Genomic DNA, 19,663 nt, shown 5'->3' on the forward strand with positions numbered 1-19,663 from the left:
TGGAGAAGGACTCTCCTCCAAGGAGCTTCCCTGAGAAGTGCTCCCTGGTTCTTTTCTGTACTGTATTTTCTGGGTATGGTCATACCTTCAGCTGAGCCTGACATGATTTACTTTTATGCTGCATATGAATAATGTACACAGAACCCTGTGAGATAAAATCTGAACTTTGAGGCTGCCCGAAATCTTCTCGATGAGTGGTGATGTTGAAATATCTGCATAGATTCTGCTTGTGAGGGAAAAAAAATCTGGCTGACCCATTTTTACTACTTATTATGCTTATTAATAATATCATTTTATGATAACTAGGAATTATGAGGATTTATACTACTTTCATGTATAATAATAGCTCTCCTTCCTCTCCTCCTTTCTCCCCCCACCCTCCTTTTGCTCTGTCTAATCTCATATAAGGGCTTCCTGGGTGGCTCAGTGTAAAGCATCCACCTCCCAATGCAGGAAACGCAGGAGATGTGGGTTCAATCCCTGGGTCAGGAAGATCCCTTGGAGAAGGGAATGGCAACCCACTCCAGAATTCTTACCTGGGAAATCCCATGGACAGAGCAGCCTGGAGGGCTACAGGCCCTGGGGTTGCAAAGAGTCAGCCACGACTGAGCATGCACGCACCCAATCTCATATAAAATCTCATGAAACAGGCAAGGAATCCTGATGTTTCCCAGCTTGGTCCAGTTCAGTTTAATTCCAACCAGTGTTTTTAAAGTAATCCCTTAATACCAGGCACATTGCTGAGTTCTAACTAGGAGTATAAAGATAAATAAGACACAAACTCTGACCTCAGGAGCAGCTCACAGCAGTGGGGAAGACCAATCCATACACAAATCAGTAATTTTTATAGTTTATGAATAGGGGGCCTCCCTGCTGACTCAGATGGTAGCCTCTGTCTGCAATGCGGGAGTCCGGGGTTCGATCTCTGGGTTGGGAAGATCCCCTGGAGAAGGAAATGGCTACCCACTCCAGTATTCTTGCCTGGGAAATCCCTTGAAAAGAGGAGCCTGGTGGGCTACACTCCATGGGGTTGCAAGAGTCAGACACGACTTCACTTTCACGTTCATGAAGGAATAAAGGAAAGAATGCACACAGAAGCAGAGGTCACTCAGGGCACTTTGCCCGATCTGAAGGTCTCGGGAAGGCTTCCTAGGACGGTGATACCTGGGTTGAATCCCGATGGATGGAAGATGACACAAGTCAGGTGAAAACCAAGGGGTATGCTGTTCTGAGCAAGAGTATGATTGAGAGCCCAGAGGTTTGAGCCAAGCGGTGCATGCAGGGACTCAGAGGGTGTGAAATGTGGGCCAGCGTTTTACAGGAATGGGCTGGAGAGGCTGACGGGGAAGAGGTGTGGCCGGAGGAACTCTCTACCAACCACCTCCCTGCTCTCTCAATTTCCTTCCAATAACCTCTTTAACACCCACTTCATTTCTTCTTATCACTGTGTTTACTGACTGTTTTATTTTGGTTGCACTGGGTCTTGGTTGCCATGCATGGCCTTTCTCTAGCTGCTGCAAGTGGGGGCCACTCTCTAGCCACGGCGCACAGTCTTCTCACTGTGGTGGGTTCTCTTCTTGTGGGCCGTGGGCTCTAGGGTGCGGGCTCAGTAGTTGGGGTGCCAGGCTTAGTTACCCCACGGCAGTGGGATCTTTCCGGACAGGGGATCAAACCCATGTCCCCTGCGCTGGTAACCAGGGAAGTACCTAACACCCATCTAAGATGTCTGATTTCCTCACACTCGCAGCCACCTTCCAACATCAGCTGGACGCCTCCCCACCCTTTCTGCCTGCTAGACAACAGACAGATTCATTTGTGCTTCTACAATACTGATTACTAGTGATCTCAGTTCAGTTCAGTCACTCAGTTGTGGCTGACTCTTTGTGACCCAAAGGACTGCAGTACCCCAGGCTTCCCTGTCCTTCACCATCTCCTGGAGCCTGCTCAAACTCATGTCCATTGAGTCAGTGATGCCATCCAACCATCTCATCCTCTGTCGTCCCCTTCTCCCCCCGCCTTCAGTCTTTCCTAGCATTGGGGTCTTTTCCAATGAGTCAGCTCTTTGCATCAGGTGGCCAAAGTATTGGAGTTTCAGCTTCAGCATCAGTCCTTCCAATGAATATTCAGGACTGATTTCTTGCTTCATCCCTTAGGTAGCAAACACTTACTGTGCAACTACTTTGCTACAGACACTGTGCCAGGCACTTTGACATACATTGTCTCATTGGGTCACACAATATTATATAATAGAAAGCATTATCCCCATCCACGGGTAAGAAAACATAGTAAACAGAGATGTGTACAGATGAAGCTACTTTAATTTAGAGACTATTTAATAAGTAGTAAGTTTTGGATTCAAACCCATGTCCATAGATTTTTTTTTTCATTCTAATATGAATTAAACATTCATTTTCTCAACCATGTAGCCTAAGTTCTTGTTGTTGTTCATAAATAAGGGCACCGTGAACATATTTCTGTCACATACAATATTCATATTTTGATTCTGATTTTACACCCAGGAAAATGACCCCAAAGGTGACCTTTTTTGATACAGAGACAGATCAGTTGAGGTGACGTCATGCAACAAGGTAGCCTTTGGTGCCACTTATGTTCTGACTTGGCAGAAGCAGTGTGGTGTGGGGAAGTGAGTCTGGTCGGCAAGGACGTGGATTCCAGTCCTGGCAACTCTGCCGTGTCCAAGCTGGGGTCTTAGCCGGAGCCTCTGGCCGGTGAGGACAATAACACACACCACTCTCTGCATAAAGCTCACAGGGCCATTGAGAGCATGACACAGAGCGTGTCCAGGTTCATGAGATGTGACCCCTCATCATATGGCCCTCTCAGCTCCTGTCGACCCCATACACAGCTCTGGGGACATAATATGAGGAGGCTCCATAACATCACTCTTTGGGAAAGTTACTGAAATAGAAATGTTTGACCACGTAAATCTGGCCTGTAAGTGTGTGCTCAGTCGCTCAGCCGTGTCTGACTCTTTGCGACCCCATGGACTGTAGCCCACCAGGCTCCTCTGTCCATGGGATTCTCCAGGCAAGAATACTGAAGTGGGTTGCCATTTCCTTCTCCAGGGGATCTTCCCAACCTCCGAACTGAACCCAAGTCTCTTAGGTCCCCTGCACTGGCAGGCTGGTTCTTCACCACTAGCACCACCTAGGAGGCCCAAATCTGACCTGAATTACTGGACAATCACTGCTATATCCTGGGGGCTCCTGCCTGCCCCCCCCCCCCACATTTCCACCATATTCTTAAATGGTGCATTAAGAAATTTCCATTAAACTACTTTTTTAGTAGTCAGGTCTTCCTCAGAGTTTCAAGGTGACTTGTAGGAAATTAGCCGTTTTTGTCATTCTCCTTGTGGTTTTGGTAATGCATTTATACTTCTTCATGAAAAAAACAAAAAATGGACTTTTCACTTGGCCTAGAACATGCAGTTCCACTTCACCTAAGGTATAGATACGAGATGACGAACCCCTGTGGTGAATTTTATACATAGCATAATATGAAGCTCTGTTTGGTGAGGCAAGTACATGCTCACATTACTCACTTATGTTTAACCAAAAAAGAAAAAGCAGTAGAAGGAAAGAGTTGCCACATCCCTGATTGGCGCACAACGGATACCCCAGGTGGGGGGAGCTGCCAGAGAACTCTCTCTGCTGAGCTAAAATGACGGAGCCCCAGATGCAAACTAATCACTCTGTTTTCTCCAATCTGTTATTCACGTGGCTGTTTAAACTGGACAGAAAGAGAGAGACCACAAGTTGGGAAACAAACAGATGGGGCACTGACCTTCCTCTTCCAAAAAACAGACAATAACTGAAAACAAAGCATGGTAAACCCAACGAAGCTCCCAGGGAAGATAAGGGAAGGAATGATCCACGTCTGTTAAGCAAGTCCCATCCACCATTGAGAGATAATAGTGGTCAATATCGATTAACATGCTGCCAACACAGGCCTCATACTTTGAGAAGCACCAACTTCCATATGGCAAGTTCACAGCAACCACATGAAGTAGATGGTATTTTATTATTCTTCTTCTTTGTTTTAAAAGTGAGAGAACTCAAGTGTAAAGAGGTTGTTTTGTCCAAGATGGCACAGCTGCTAAGGGAAACGGATGGTATTCAAACATGGTCCTCTGAATCTAAACACCATGTTGTTTCTACAAGAGCATCACTGATAAATCCTGAAGAGGATATATCAAGTGGGTAATTGTCCCTCGTTCCTGTCTGCCCCCCGTGAGGGCTGCTCTGCAGACTCGTTAAACTCTAGGGCATTACCTGCTGGTACAAGAGGCTGGCTGTTGACCGGCCTCTGCAGCATACTCTCTGCTCAGCTGGTAAAGGCCACAGCAGCCTCAGAAGTGACCCTAACGTGTTCTTCCTCCTCTGCCCACTTTTGACGGTGGGGCCTGCCCACGTGCCCCCCATAGCGAGTCCAAGACCAGGAGCCGCTCCTCTACACGCAGGTCTAGATACGCAGCACCTCAGTGCCAGCTGGGGGCTATGGCTAGCTAGCGGGAATGTGAAAAGGCCTTGGGGCACACACTGGCCAGAATCCCAGTATGCGGTCACCACATAATAGTTCCAGAGCAACAGGAGTAAAAGCCAACAAGCAAAGACACTTTCTCCAGGCTCAGACAGCACGGGTAGAACAAGGAGATACACAGTGGAACAGTATCAGCGTGGATGCCCGCTGTGATGGGCAGAATAATGATTCCCAAATGTGGCAACGCCCTGTTCTCTGGAAACCGTGAGTATGCTGCCTCCCATGGCAAAGGGACTTTGAGGATGTGGCTATGTTCAGGATCCTGAGAAGAGATTATCCTGGATTATCCAAGTGGACCCAGTGTAATCACTAGGGTCCTTATTGGAACTGGTGGTAAAGAATCTGCCTGCCAATGCAGGAGACACAAGAGACACTTGTTCGATCCCTGGGTTGGGAAGATCCCCTGGAGGAGGGCACAGCAACCCACTCCAGTATTCTTGCCTGGAGAATCCCACGGACAGAGCAGCCTGGCGGGCTACAGTCTGCGGGGTCATAAAGAGTCAGACATGACCGAGTACACACGCTTACAAGAGGAAGGCAGGAATATCAGAGTCAGAGAGAACTGAAGATTCTGACCTAGAAGATGGAGTAAGGGTCTAGAGGAGAAGGCAGCCTCTAGAAGCTGGAAAGGCAAGGAAATGGATCATCCTCTAGAGGTTCAGGAGGAATGAGGCCCTCTTAACACCGTGATTTTAACTTAACGGAAGCCCTATTGGACTCCTTATCTATAGAACTGTAAGATAATAAATTTAAGTCATTAAGTTTGTGGTCATTCATTATAGAAGCAGTAGGAAACACACACCTTCTGTAATATCTGGAGCACAAACACTCCTGAAAAGATACCTTGATTCAAGCAGAGAAGAGATTTTCATCTTCTTTACACAGAACTCCTGTGCAGTTCCATTAATTCTCCAAGGTTTTATTCTGGTTCAGTGTGAGACACACACACGCAACTAGAGATCACTCAGACAAGACCATCTTGTTATTCATCCCTAGGTTGAATTACTCAATCCCCAGGTTTCTCATCACCCCTAGCAGAAAGTCAGTAAATTGTGATTGTGGTCCCAAGAGGAAATAAACGGAAATCAAGCCCTACTGAGCCCCGACTTTGCTGCTCTGTATCCACGGGCCCCACTGTGCTACCCGTCCCATCTCAGCCTCTCCCGAGGTTATGTCCTGTCCATGGTACTCCAGATCCCAGCGGAGTCCTGGTCAGCAGCCGAGGGGGGCAGGGCCCACTTGACTCACTGGGGCGAGCCTGGCACCACGGACAGTGTGCTCCGACCCAGACAGACACGGTGACAATGTGGGGGCATCTGAAGGAAATGAGGGGGGACCCGAGTCCAGAGTGACCACGGACACGTCTCGCAGGGACTCTCCCGCCACCGGGCACAGCCTGGAGTGCAGCCCCTCACCTGAAGGATGGGCCCGGGCGAAGCAGGCTCTGTTCCTCCGGGCACAGAGCTGGCAGCCGCCAGGGCAGCAAACAGAGCCCAGTGTTCCCGCCCGCAAGCGGACTAGCAAGCGCCGTTCCCTTTCGATAGTTCGCTAATGAAAATCTAAGGAAAGATCGATTCCAACCTCCCCTCACAACCGGAGTCTAACTCCAGGATTTGTTTTCATCCAAAGGATGTCTGCAATATCTGATGATACTTGAGGAAAACCAGGCACACCAACTTCAGTGGAGGGCGTGCAAAGACACCGTGGCAGGATGTTAACATGCCGAACGGGGGCCAGGCGGGCACGGACCTCGGGCATCTGGCCTGTCTCTTTCACCTTCAAACTCCAGATCCCTGCATCAAGGCACAGGTTATCTAATTTCCCCTTGGACATTTCCAGAGGCTTTCGTTTAATTGTATTCACTGTGCAGACACTGCTTTGTGACTGCTTCTCCAGGGAAAACTGTGCAGACAGAGCGCGAGCTGTGGGCTGAAAGGAGCAGACAGCCTCTAAACTTCAGGGCATCTCTATCCGTCCTGAGAGATAGTGAGGAGCCAGACTCTGGGTGTCAGCTGCTTCCAGACACCCCACCTTCTTTCCTTCTTTCTCGCCCTGCAACTTTCGTCCCCACCCCCCGCAGTCAGCGGACCAGGTCCCTCGCCTGCACTGGGTGCCGGGGGGAGTCTGGGCATCTAAGAACGGACAGCATGTTTCTGCCATAGGAGTTCTCACCTTGCGCACCTGGGATACGCAACCACCACCATGGGCTCATGCAAAGAGCCTGATGCACAGAGCCAGACGCTAACTCCTGTGGAAGCACTGCTAACAGCAGATGTTCTGACTCCTGGCTGTACCAACTGAAGGAGATTCCTCATACCAATGTGCTCATTTCCTCGTCATTGTTGCTATCATATTTCTATACCCACAAAAACAATATAGCATATAAAGCTTGGGGGAAAAAATCAACGTTACTTCCTAGCACATGAATGCCAAATTTTTATGACATGCCTATTATTCTCACATATCACAGAGGGGCCTTGCCTAAATATTCTCCTGCCGCTCACTTTTCCACCAGAAATGCCTTTCAAATCCCATAGATCCTGTTACCAGTGTTGAGTCTTCAGGAATCAAACTGACTCCCATCAAAAGCTTCCATTTCCTGAGGATGCACCAAGTGCCCATGAGTAAGATTTATTTCATCCAGTATGTTTCTTACAGCAGCCCTGCTCAGGAGGGTCAGTATGCCCACTATGCCGATAAGGCTGAGAGATAAAGACACTTGCTTAGCAGGGCGAGCACCTACCTCAGGGTTTGAACTCAGTTGCTGCAGTTAAAAACCTCAGCCCTAAGACACCCCAAAATGTAAGGCTTCCTCTAAAGCCTGAGAAGCCAGTCTGCAGGGTCACATGCTTAGTCCCAGTGTTTCTGGAGAGGAGCAAGGCAGGGTGAAGAGACAGGTCCCAGCCCTCAACCTGAGTGAAAATTAATGAGTCAGATTCTGCATGCAGCACTTCATATCTGGGGCTCAGTGCAAGTGAGATGGGGATAGGGTCTGGGGTGGGAAGGGGTGAGAAATGATGCTGCGGGCGGGGTCAGGCAGTCACTGCTGCTCGATGTGAAATCAAGCTGGAGGTACTCCGGCTCAAGGTTTAGACAGGCAGGACCTAGAGAAGGGAAGGTGCCGTGTAGGATGGGAAAAAAGGATAATCACAGTGATGATGCTGATGACGACAGCTTCCTTTTATGAACACTCAGCACATGGCAGGCACTATTATCAGTTCCTCACAAACATCCATTGAATCCTTGAGACAGCCCCGTGAAGGAGGCAACGTGAGCAGCCTCATTTTATCAATGAGTGAACTGGGAGACAGAGCCGGAAAGCCCACCGCCCAGGGACAGATATCTGGAAAGGATTTGAACCTTGAATTCTGATCCAAGCAGCCCGTGGCCTTCACTGGTGGAAATTATAAACGTGAAGGCTGTATTTGAAAGGGTAGTAAAGAGTTAGTAGGAACCGACAAAACATCAGAATCGAGAAAGACATTCGAGAGTGCGTCACTGCTGCCGTAATTTGATTTTTTTAAATTATTTTTAATTTTTTAGCTGGAGGATAATTGCTTTACAGTGTGTTGGTTTCTGCTGTACAACAATGCAAATCAGTCCTATATATATATTATATGTATAATATATATATACATATTCGCCTCTCTCCCACCCACCCTCTTTCTGGAAGTCTTATAGCCTCTGTGGAGAGCACCAGTCCCCAAGCTTTCTGGCACCAGGGACCAGTTCTGAGGAAGGCAGTTTTCCCACAGACCGGGGCGGGGAAATGCTTTCGGGATGGCTCTCATAGGAGCACTCGACCTAGCCCCCTTGCATGCCCGGTTCACAGGAAGGTCTGAGCTGCTGTGAGAATCTAAAGCTGCCGCGGCTCTGACAGGAGCTGGCGCTCAGGAGGGGATGCCGTAAACACAGGTGAGGGGGCTGCAAACACGAGCAAGGTTCCCTCGCTCACCTCCTGCTCTGGGCCTGGCTCCTGACAGACCCCCCACGGGTCCCAGTCTGAGGCCCCGGGGCTGGGGACCCCTGGTCTAGAGCACTCTATGAGCTTCAGTCCAGTTAGGGCCCAGAGCCAATCCGGTTCGGTCATTAAAGCAAACACACAAGAGAAGGACATTTCAGTGTCTTGGCGGAAATGTCTGCAAAAGGCAGACAGTGCCGACTTGAACTAAATTGCTACAAGGACAGGGGTATATCTTCTAAAGGCAGATTCAGATTAAGTACTTGGTTTCATTTTTCTTAGTTATGATTCATTTTTTAAATATAAAAATGTATATTTATAAAAATACATAGAAATATATTATAAATAATATATTTATAAATATGAATGATTTATTTTTATGATTTGTCTTCCCATTCTTCAAATGAAGACTATTTCTAAAGTTGTCCATTTAAAAACATTTGAGATGGTGAAGGGTTCTTTTACAAATGGCTAGATACAGTTGAAATTCATCAGAGATTTCTTTAGCACCTACTTGGTGCAAATATTTCAAATTTTTAGAATTAAGTGTATTTGACATCCTGGATAATTATAACATGTAAGATAGGCAATCAAAGGAAAGTATTATTTTGACCAAGAAATTAATGATTTCATCGTTAGTTGTGAAAGTGATAAATGAAAGAACTTGTCAGAAACTACGTGCAGTAATTGCCTTAAAAATGGCTCTTTTCACTATTGTTTCTGCAACTTGAGACTGGGTGCTAGTTTCGATTTGTTGTTCAGTCCTTAAGTCACGTCAAACTCTTCGCGACCCCATGGACTCCAGCACACCAAGCTTCCCTGCCCTTCACTATCTCCCGGAGTTTACTCAAACTCATGTCCACTGATCGGTGATACCATCCAACCATCTCACCCTCTGCCGCCCCCTTCTCTCCCTGCCCTCAATCTTCCCCAGCATCAGGGGCTTTTTCAGTGAATCAGCTCTTCACATTAGGTGGCCAGTACTAGAGCTTCTAGCTACTAGGTTTAACACTTAACTCTTATTGCCCCAAAGGGAAGTTTGGGATTATCTTGCATGTTAAAAAAAAAAAAAAAAAAAAACTTGACATTGAATAAAATGAACACTTATCAAAAAGGAAAAGGAATTATCACTGAAGGTTCTTCTTCCTCTTATACCTCCACTCTAGATGAAAGCTATACCTTCAACCTAGTTGCCCAACCCTGTATCATTTTTGACTCTTCCCTCAACCATTTTTTTCTACTTGTCTTACTTCATCTTTTGCATTCTTGATAATACTGCTGTAGATCAGGACACCATCAATTACTGTCTGAACCACTGACAAAATGTCCTAAATCTGTATGATTGATGTACACCCATCCCAACAATCTTCCCGGGTGGTTCAGTGGTAAAGAATCAGCCTGCCAGTGCAGGAGACACAGGAGACACAGGTTCTATCCCTGGGTCGGGAAGATCCCCTGGAGGAAGAAACGGCAACCCACTGTGATATTCTTGCCTGGAGAATCCCACAAACAGAGGAGCCTGGCAGGCTACAGGCCATGAGGTTGCAAAGAGTTGGACAATTAGCGACTAAGCACGCACGCAGCACACTGTCTCAACAGCTGCCCTCCTAAAGTACTAATCTGATCACATCGCCCAGCCTTTAAATTGGCAGGTAACATGTCTTAAAGTATAAACATCAAAAACTCTTGCCCATGGCTCACAAAACCCTTTAAGACTTGGCCCTTAAAGACGTGACCTTCTCAACCTGAGGCCCAGTCCCCAATCTGTTCCACCAATTCCCCCAACGTTTCCGTCACCCCAGCATTGCTCCTCCCAACACACACTGCATATCCTAGCAAGGCCAGACTGCACATAATTCCCCAGTACTCCACTCTTTAGTCCTTCCTCTGTTTGGTATACTCCTGCTGGGTATATTCTATTCTTTCTGCCTCTACTAAGTTCTGCATTCAGCTCTCTTCCTTTTACTTAGAAAACACCTTCTCACCCTCCAGTGTCTCACCCAAATGTAACACCTCCTTAAAAACTGTGTTTCCCCTGGACTTTCTGGATCTCCTCATACGGAACTCTTCAAGTTGTATGATAGTGTTGCTTGTGTCTCCTTCTTCCTACTAGACTAAGTTTCTTGTTGACACTGACTTCTGTGTCTCCATCACGAGTAACTAACACAATGCCTTTTAAACAGATCCTCCAGTAAAAGTGTGAGGAACAGGCAACAAATATTCACTTCTGTAGTCTCTGGTGAAGACCCAGTTCCTTCCCTAATGATAAATAAACACTCAATGGTAGTTAATTTTCCAAAAGAATAAAAAAGTGCAAGTGAAGTTGCTCAGTCGTGTCCGACTCTTTGCGACCCCATGGACTGCAGTCTACCAGGCTCCTCCATCCATGGGATTTTCCAGGCAAGAATACTGGGGTGGGGTGCCGTTTCCTTCTCCAGGGGATCTTCTTGACTCAGGGATTGAAGGCAGGTCTCCTGCATTGCGGACAGACACTTTAGCATCTGAGCCACCAAGGAAGTTAATAAGTCAACTTTTTAAGTCTCACTCTACCATTGTCTGAGATAGCATTTAAATGTACTTGTCTTTCACTGGGCATGTAGAAAGCAAATACTAAGAAGATTTAGATCTGGTGGGTTATAGTGTTATGAATAATGTGTTTCAGGTGTTTAACTCAGGGGAAGAGAAATGCTTTGAAATGATTAATTAAATGGTTTGGCTCTGCAATAATTGAAGTATATTTGTGGAGCCATAAAAGACTATGTCTAGATGATTTTGATGAATTGCATCTAAAACACTCCCTTTGTATAATCAATTGATATTTTTGAATGCTGTGATTACAGTGAAGTTTAATTTGCATGTGATGTTAGTAGTCTCATTTGTTACTACTTGAATTTGATTAAAATGTTTTTGATTAACTGATGTAAATTGTTAGGTGATGGGGTAAACTAAGCATTTTTGTCAAAATTCTGTATCCAGAAATATTCCTTTTATCTGCATTAGCCCTGTGTGGCTTAGCTACATCATATATATCTGGGCATGCAAGTCACATCTCTTGTAGAACATACCAGAAAAAGAGTATGTCTCAGGCATACATCTGTGAGTTAACAATTCCTCTCGTCCCTCAAATCTATTCCCTTGGTAAAGATGGAATGTCCTTTTCTCTAACTTCTTGGCGAAAATAAGTTCTCTACCTTTCCTGAGTCATTTGGTCCCCTTCCCTCCCCCCCCCAATTTGTCTAGCATTCCTCCCATTTTATATATATAAAAATATATATATAATATAAATATATATATTTATATATATATTATATATATATTATATATAATATACAATATATATAAATATTATAAATATATATAATGTAATATATATTTATAATAATATATATTTATAATAATATATGTAATCATTATATATATTATAATTATATATATAATTCTGTATAATTATATATATAATTATTATATATATAAATAATATATATTTATAATATATAATATATATTTATAATAATAAATATAAATATATATATTTATATATTTACATATATATATATTTTACATATATATATATATATATATAATGCCTTACTATATCCTCCATTACTCAAAGCCAGAAAAGGATTCCTGCGGGTCTGCAAAGGGAGACTCAGTCATAGACTTTCAGCGCTCAGTAACATGCTAAAGAGACTCACGGAGGAGGTAATACTGAAAAGAAAGATACGTAGGGGTGTCTGAGTTGCTTCGGTGGGGAGAGAAGTTCGCACAGGCGCTAACGGCAGACACAGAGGCTCCGAGGTCAGGGCTGTTTGGGCCACTTCCTGTATCCCAGCCCTCCGTGTCACTGAGGTTAATCCACGGCCCCTGGCTCCTCTGTCCCAGGGTTCTCTACTTCAGAGAATCCAGCTTTCATCGGGCCTTCACATCTCAAGGTCAAGTAGTGAGTAGCCAGACGGCAGCTGGATAGCTCCAGCTTCATACCCAGCATCATCTCAACACATACCAAAACTCACTCTTTTATATCAGATAAGTTCTTTAACGATTTCTTTTTTCTGTGATTCTGTTAAATGTAACAAGTACTACTTGCCACCATCAAAATGTTAGCCATGCTTCACTTGTCTTTGTCCTCAACTGAAACATATTTAATTAGACAGTAGATGCTGGTGAGATAGTACATGTTATTTAAAATGTTTTTTCAAACATTTTTTATCTTCATTTGTATTTCCATCACTGCTACACAAGTCCAGTACTCTACCTCTGTACATCTGATTTACTGCAATGGTGATAAATCCAATACATTTGACCTTCTCAAAAACTGTCAATGTTTCCTCATTTCCTAAGTTCCTATATGTTGAAAAACACACCAGGGACAACTCATGGCTCTTCAGAACGTCTTCAGGTTATCTTTTTAGCTTTCCAACCTTCCTTCCTGCTCTGCCTGAGCTTTAGTCTTCTGCATAATTCAAGTTGCCTCACCTATGGACCCCAAACACTTCTTTTACATCACTGCTTCTATACATTATTTACTGACCATGAAATTAATTCACCCTCACTCATATTTACTTGTCCAGCTTATGCCATTTATAAAGCCATTATTCACCATCTAGTCTACAAAAGTTCTAAACACATATACCCCATCATTAATGACTTCACCATTCATTTAGATGGAGATATTATATATATGTATGTATATGGTAGAGATAATTTAAGCTATTATAATGTGTGTGATATCTTATTTCTGTAGTAAAAATTTTAGATTTCTTCCATACCTTTAATTTTTATGAATTCTTCATAGTACATAGAAAAAATTCTTAGTTTTGAAAGCTATAGTTTTTATACGAACATCTTTCTGAAAGGAATAAAATGCAGTTTGGTTATAGTTTGTCTAAGTAAAATTTTCTTCCTTTTAGAAAGATGTTTGTATAAAAACTATAGCATTCAACTACTGCAATAAAAGTATTATACTAATACATATTAGATATATATTGTGTGTATATATATGTATAGTCCCCACTGAAGATAAAGCAAAAGTGATGTGACAGAAAACTTGGCATACATTTCAATACCCTGACTTGCTCACCACTACATCCAGCAATTACTTACTGAGAAGTTGCTCTGTATGTACCAGGAATCATCCTCTCTTTGAGGATAAAGTGGTAAAGAAAACAAAATCTCAACCCTCACAGAGCTTCAATTGCAGTCACAGAGAATAACAATAAAAAGTAAACAAATAAAACAATTCTATATAGGTATGCTGCTGCTGCTGCTGCTAAGTCGCTTCAGTCGTGTCTGACTCTGCGCGACCCCATAGACGGCAGCCCACCAGGCTCCCCCATCCCTGGGATTCTCCAGGCAAGAACACTGGAGTGGGGTGCCATTGCCTTCTCCCTATAGAGGTATCAATGCTATTAAAAATAATGAAAAAAAGTGAAGAACTGGAGTGCGCTGGATAGAGTGATTTTAGACATTTTAAATTATGGTATCATGAATAGCCTCTCTGAGTAATTTTAACATATTGAACAGAGCAAAATGAAGTGAGAAAACAGGATACATAAAGATTGGGGAGGTGGAGGGAACGGCAAGTGAGAAGGCAGGAGCTAGATTATCATTCTAGGGGACAAGCAAGATCCATTGTGGGTGGAACAGACTCAGAAGGGGCGATGATGGTCAGAGGAAAATGTGGACCGGCACTTGGAGATCAGATGGCACGAGAAACAGATTTTGTACTTTGTCCTGAGTGTAATGGGATGCTTTGGCAGGTTTGAGAAGTTACATGATGAGATTGATATGTTAAAGTGATCCTTCTGGTTTCTATAGATAGAACAGAATGTAGAGTGGAAAGAAGAGAAGTGAGAAATCAGCTACATGTCCACTGTGACTGGCTAGGCTTAGAGATTATGATGATTTCAAATAGAAAGTACAACAATAGGACTTAATCATTTGCATTGGATGATAATCAGACTAAATGAGCAGAAATTTGGGAGCAAGGATGGTAAGAGAAAGGTGGAAGGAAAATGAGCTTCATTTTGGAACTGTTAAATTTGAGAATCCTAAGAGACATCAAAGTGAACCCATCCAAGAAGCTGCTGGAAAAACTGGCCTGCAGAACTAGAGAGTTCGGTGTCTGAAGTACAGTTTGGAAACGCAAAGGGCAGGGTCCTCTAGATAAACAGCCCAGACTGGATAAAGGAAAGCCTGATAAGCAGGCAAAAAAATCCTGAATATTAGTATTAAGTATACCTGAGACCTAGACACAACTGATAAACAAAAGTAGGAAGAATGATCCGACCAGAGTGATCAACGGTTCCAGTGTTACAGAGAAATCAAATTAGATAGAGTTACGAGTCATCACCATTGGATATGGTAACCAGATGTTGGTTTGGTTTAACCAAAAAAACCACTGAGGCCCCAGTTCTTTGAGAAAGTTCTTTATATCACAGAGGCCCCAGCAAAGATGGAAATCATCATTCATTTACCAGGTAGAACACTCTCATTAGTTGGATACTGAAGTCCAGAGAATAAACTTTGACATAATATGCAGACTACCAAGATACTTTCCTCATGGCTCAGCCAGTAAGGAGTTTGCCTGCAAAGCAGGAGACCCAGGTTTGATCCATGTGTTGGGAAGATCCCCTGGAGAAGGAAATGGCAACCCATTCCAGTATTCTTGCCTGGAAAATCCCATGGACAGAGGAGCCTGACAGGCTACAGTTCATGGGGTCGCAAAGAGTCGGACACGACTGAGTGACTTCACTTCACTTCACTTCTCCAAGATACAGGTGAGATACTCACAGCTGAGGATCCTGTTGATACCAAGAGCAGCAGGACCCAGTGGCTGCCACCTCACAAGCTCCTCTTGGGATGGGATTCAATTTTTGACAGCTTCCTTGCTTGCTTATGCCCTAGGCTCATATTCCTAAGCCCATTACACTGTACAGCCACAGGTTTATAAACTGGGGGCTGCAGCAGCAGGTAAGGAGCCTCGGAGTTCGGCTGCCCTGCCATGAGCAGAGCAATCCCAACCAAGGACTGGACGGTCAAGCTCAGAGCAAACGGGGTCGGGAGACGGATGTGGTGAGCAAGGCCCCCTAGAGGGCAGCAGAGTCCTGCAGGAGGGGGCAGAAACGCCTAAAAGGGGACGCTCGTGGGCAGTTCCACTGAAGGAGACACAAGGGGGCAATACATACTTTTATGGAGAATGGATTCAAAATAAAAATGTAGTGAACTAAGGGAGTCAGTCATACAAGAGATGGAAAAATGTAAGCTGTGTAGCAGGCAACAAAAACAAGTTAGCAGGAGGAGACTGGGGCAGGAGTCAATCACAGCAAAGTAACGCTCTCCACTCAGCGCTGTTTATTACCCAGACAGCAATAATAAACGGGAATTCTTTGCTGAGAATGTATTATTCATCATGTTGTCTGCTGAGCTAGATGGTGTTTTAGGCACTGGAGCTATAAAGATGAATACGATACCTTCCTCCCTCTAGATGACTCCTCTCCTCTCAGTACAGCCAGAGCCGTAAGCCAACAATGTCAGCAGAGGGTTGGAGGTTTAAGTCTTTGTAGGAGGACTGCAGGAACAAAGAAAAGGAAATAATTACGTGAGAGGGGAAGGGAGAAACCTCAAAGGAAGGATAACGTGATGGTATGGATCCTGGCTGTGATTTTTTTCTTTCCCTCCCCCTCTGATTTCTGTAGGTCTTCCCTGAAATAATCCATCTTTTTTTTTTTTCTTTGGTCTCATTCATTTATTCGTTCATCCAGCACGCTTCTTCATGGAGCCCTACAGGCTCCAGTCACTGTGGAGGGCGCTGATGCAGACGTGGTCTCTGACCTGGCATTAATTGGCAAGGCAGCGAGCATGCCCCTGCGGGATCCCCCCTCCTGCCCTCTCTCTAGAGTTGAAGGGAAAAGCTAACAGGTTCTGTGTGAGGAGGAAAGGCAACAGGAAAAGAACCATGTCTTCTCTCTTAAGTCTCCTGATCACTCAGGCATTCGACAAACAGGGACTGTGCACGATGAGCCACGCTTCAGCCTCTCGGTCCAGGGGATGTTCACGGTCCACCATGACATTTTCCATTTGCGTTCTAGGATCTTCCCCATCCTAGCCACCCACACAATGGGTGTTGTTATCTTCACCATGAATGTTGTGCTTCCTTGCTTGTGGCACCCATGTCTGTCATCCCCATTAGACTCTAAGCTCCTTGAGCTCAGAGCCTATGAAACGTATTTTCCTAAAGCCAACTACAGAACTATGCTATGTATTGAGATGCACAAGATGTAGCTCAGTATATCATTTCTAATCAGAAGGACCTAGGTTGAATTCCAGTATCAGTTTTCATCAGCTGTAGTTGTGAACTGTAGTTCTCTTTTTTAAAAGGTCATCACGACCCCGCCCCACGGTTGTAAGGATGTTTGAGACAATGTCTAAAAACTCCTAACAGTGCCTTGCACTTATGTTTCCTCTTATTCTTTGGCTGTTTCTTGATTCTTTTGAATTTATTTTCTCTTGTAGTCATCTCTTTGGCAATTTCAGTTATTTTCTTTAATCTAATGCCCCAGAGTATAAGCATTATAGTTCAACAGCCCAGATATGTGTTTGACTTTGCCCTGCTGACCTCTGAGCAAGTCACTTAACTACTTTGTGACTCAGTTTCTTTATCTGTAAAATGGGGATGACAACAGAACCAACTTTATAGTGTCTTTGTGAAAATAAATGCTAAAATCCAATGTAAAACATCAATGTTGTGAGTTAAGAAACCCTGCTCTCACTATTCAAAGATGAAATTTAAGAAAAGCTATATAAGTCACCCAAAATCATATAGCAAGTAACTGGTATTGCTAGGAACCATGCTGATTCACTCCAAAGTCAATACATTCAATTGCCAGTCCTTGGGGTCACAAAGAATTGGACATGACTGAGCACACACGCTCATATGTACATATATACATTCATAGCCTATCTCAAGCAAACAAGCCCAGTGCATTTAGAAAAATCTGGAGAAATACTGTATATCTATCTATACATGTGTATTTGTATATGATTATATAGAGATTTGTGTATTTGTATGCATATATGTGCAGTGTGTGTATATATGTTATACATGTAGTATAATGATGCTATATAATAGCATAAATTATTTTATTACAGTCTATCTGAATTTCTAGATCACCATGCGACTCCTAGTTCAGTATCTGGCATATAAGTCCTTAAGAAACACAAGAGACTAAACTCTAAAGATAAGGCCTTATTGCATCATTTTTATGTAATGTTTCTTTATCTACCAGTATGAAATTAAAACAATCTCAATTAGAGTTTTGTGATATTAGGCACTGAACAATGAGGAACCTGCTTAGAAAGGGCAAAATTAGTAAATACTTCTGTTGTAATTACATGTGATTATAATAAACCATAAGACATTATCCTAAAATCCAGAAGAAACATAATTCCCTTTATTAAAATGATACCATTAAAACAATGGGATGAAGAATGGAAGTGGACAGACAGTCCCTGGCCATAAACCTGTGATTAGTATCTTGTGCCGGTAACATGGAGCAGAGATGGTTCTCTGGAAGCTCACGTAAGAGCACCCTCAACCGACCGAGGACTTGCAGAGAGACCGCCTCCCTCTCTGTGGGTGCTGTCCGCGCTCTGCCGCCGTAACTGCACGTAAGGATGCCTCTCCCATCCTCACGCCCCACACTGCTCCAGGGGCTGGGAACTCCCCAGCCTCCCTTGGCCGCCACTACTTCATCGTGGTCTTGTCAAAAACCAAGTAATCCTTAAACCCGAGTGAAATGGGACCTAAGTTTTTTGGTTTTGGTGTTTTGGGTTTTTTTTTTGCAATATTTGGAAATACTTTTGTGTGTTCCTCCATAGAAGACAGAGGAAGAGAAAAAGAAGGACATTTTCTGTGTGGATGTGAGATGGGAACAACCAAGGTGAAGGCAGAGGACTAGAGGAAGAGAGGAGGGTGATAAACAGAACAACTCTGCTGAGACAGGAGAACTGGTGAACGTCTGCGTACGACGGAAGGGGGGAGCCTGAGCAGATGGAGCCACGTTTGGATAAATCGCAGGGTCACCTCTGATAAATGTCCTTGCCTTTACCATCTTCATGGCAAGAAGCTGCCAACTACAGAAAAAAGCATCTGTTGAGTTGCTACTAAATGTCTGTGAAAAGAACAGATGTGCCGTTGGTTCCATGAAGTTTACAGGCTATGAGCAAACTAATATCTATTTATAAATTGAAATGAGGGTATGAAGGAGGAGAATAGGGTTCTAATACAGATTAACAGGGGTGATAGGCTGAGATACAATAAAGAGACCATCATCTGTCTCCAGATCATTTTCAAATCCAGCCTAAATCACAGCTGCTTAAGTTAGGGCATGCAGGAGCAGGTGAACCAGGTCTGGATGGTGTTAAAAATCAAGGATTTGCTGTTCTTTCGAAACATCCCACCCTCACCTTCTCCCACAGAGTTCAAAAGTATGGTGAAACAGATCACCAGCCCAGGTGGGATGCATGAGACAAGTGCTCGGGCCTGGGGCACTGGGAAGACCCAGAGGAGTCGGGTGGAGAGGGAGGTGGGAGGGGGGATCGGGATGGGAAATACGTGTAACTCTATGGCTGATTCATGTCAATGTATGACAAAACCCACTGAAATGTTGTGAAGTAATTAGCCTCCAACTAATAAAAAAAAAAAATCAAAGATTTATTAAACCACAAGATTTAATGGAGATGATACACGCCATACCCTGTAGAAGGGTCAATGGTTTCATTAGGGGAACATGTGGAGAGAACAGGACAAAGTATTCTATATCAGAATTGTCTGGGAAAACCTGCCTGGACACAGAAGCTACTAGAATGACAGATAGAGTAACATTAATATGCACCTAAGATCAAGAATTTTACATGAATTACCTCACCTGATCCCCAACATTTCCATTTTGCAAATACAGAAATTATAACTCAGAAAGCATCAGCAAGTCTCCTAACATAACATGGTGTCTTTTAGGGGTGGGAGGGAGGAGTTTGTTTGTTTTTTAGTTAAAATGTTGTATTCATTTCTACTGTATAGCAAAGTGAATCAGCTATAGGAATACATATCAGTTCAGTTCAGTCACTCAGTCGTGTCTGATT

At 43.9% G+C, this 19,663-nt stretch overlaps 1 protein-coding gene and 1 long non-coding RNA gene across 3 annotated transcripts in view; one reads left to right on the plus strand and one right to left on the minus strand.

The window, feature by feature from the left end:
* GRM5 (glutamate metabotropic receptor 5) overlaps positions 1-19,663 on the plus strand; it is a 585,267-nt gene that overhangs the window by 529,091 nt on the left and 36,513 nt on the right. The gene's annotated exons all lie outside the window — the stretch shown is intronic.
* The window catches only part of LOC136168835 (uncharacterized), a 190,612-nt gene that overhangs the window by 135,141 nt on the left and 35,808 nt on the right, over positions 1-19,663 (minus strand). Inside the window, exon 2 of the long non-coding RNA XR_010663347.1 lies at positions 15,994-16,091. This is a non-coding gene — a long non-coding RNA (uncharacterized lncRNA). The remainder of the gene's footprint in view (positions 1-15,993; positions 16,092-19,663) is intronic.

Source organism: Muntiacus reevesi, chromosome 5 (assembly GCF_963930625.1).
Source record: "Muntiacus reevesi chromosome 5, mMunRee1.1, whole genome shotgun sequence".
Classification (NCBI taxonomy): domain Eukaryota; kingdom Metazoa; phylum Chordata; class Mammalia; order Artiodactyla; family Cervidae; genus Muntiacus; species Muntiacus reevesi.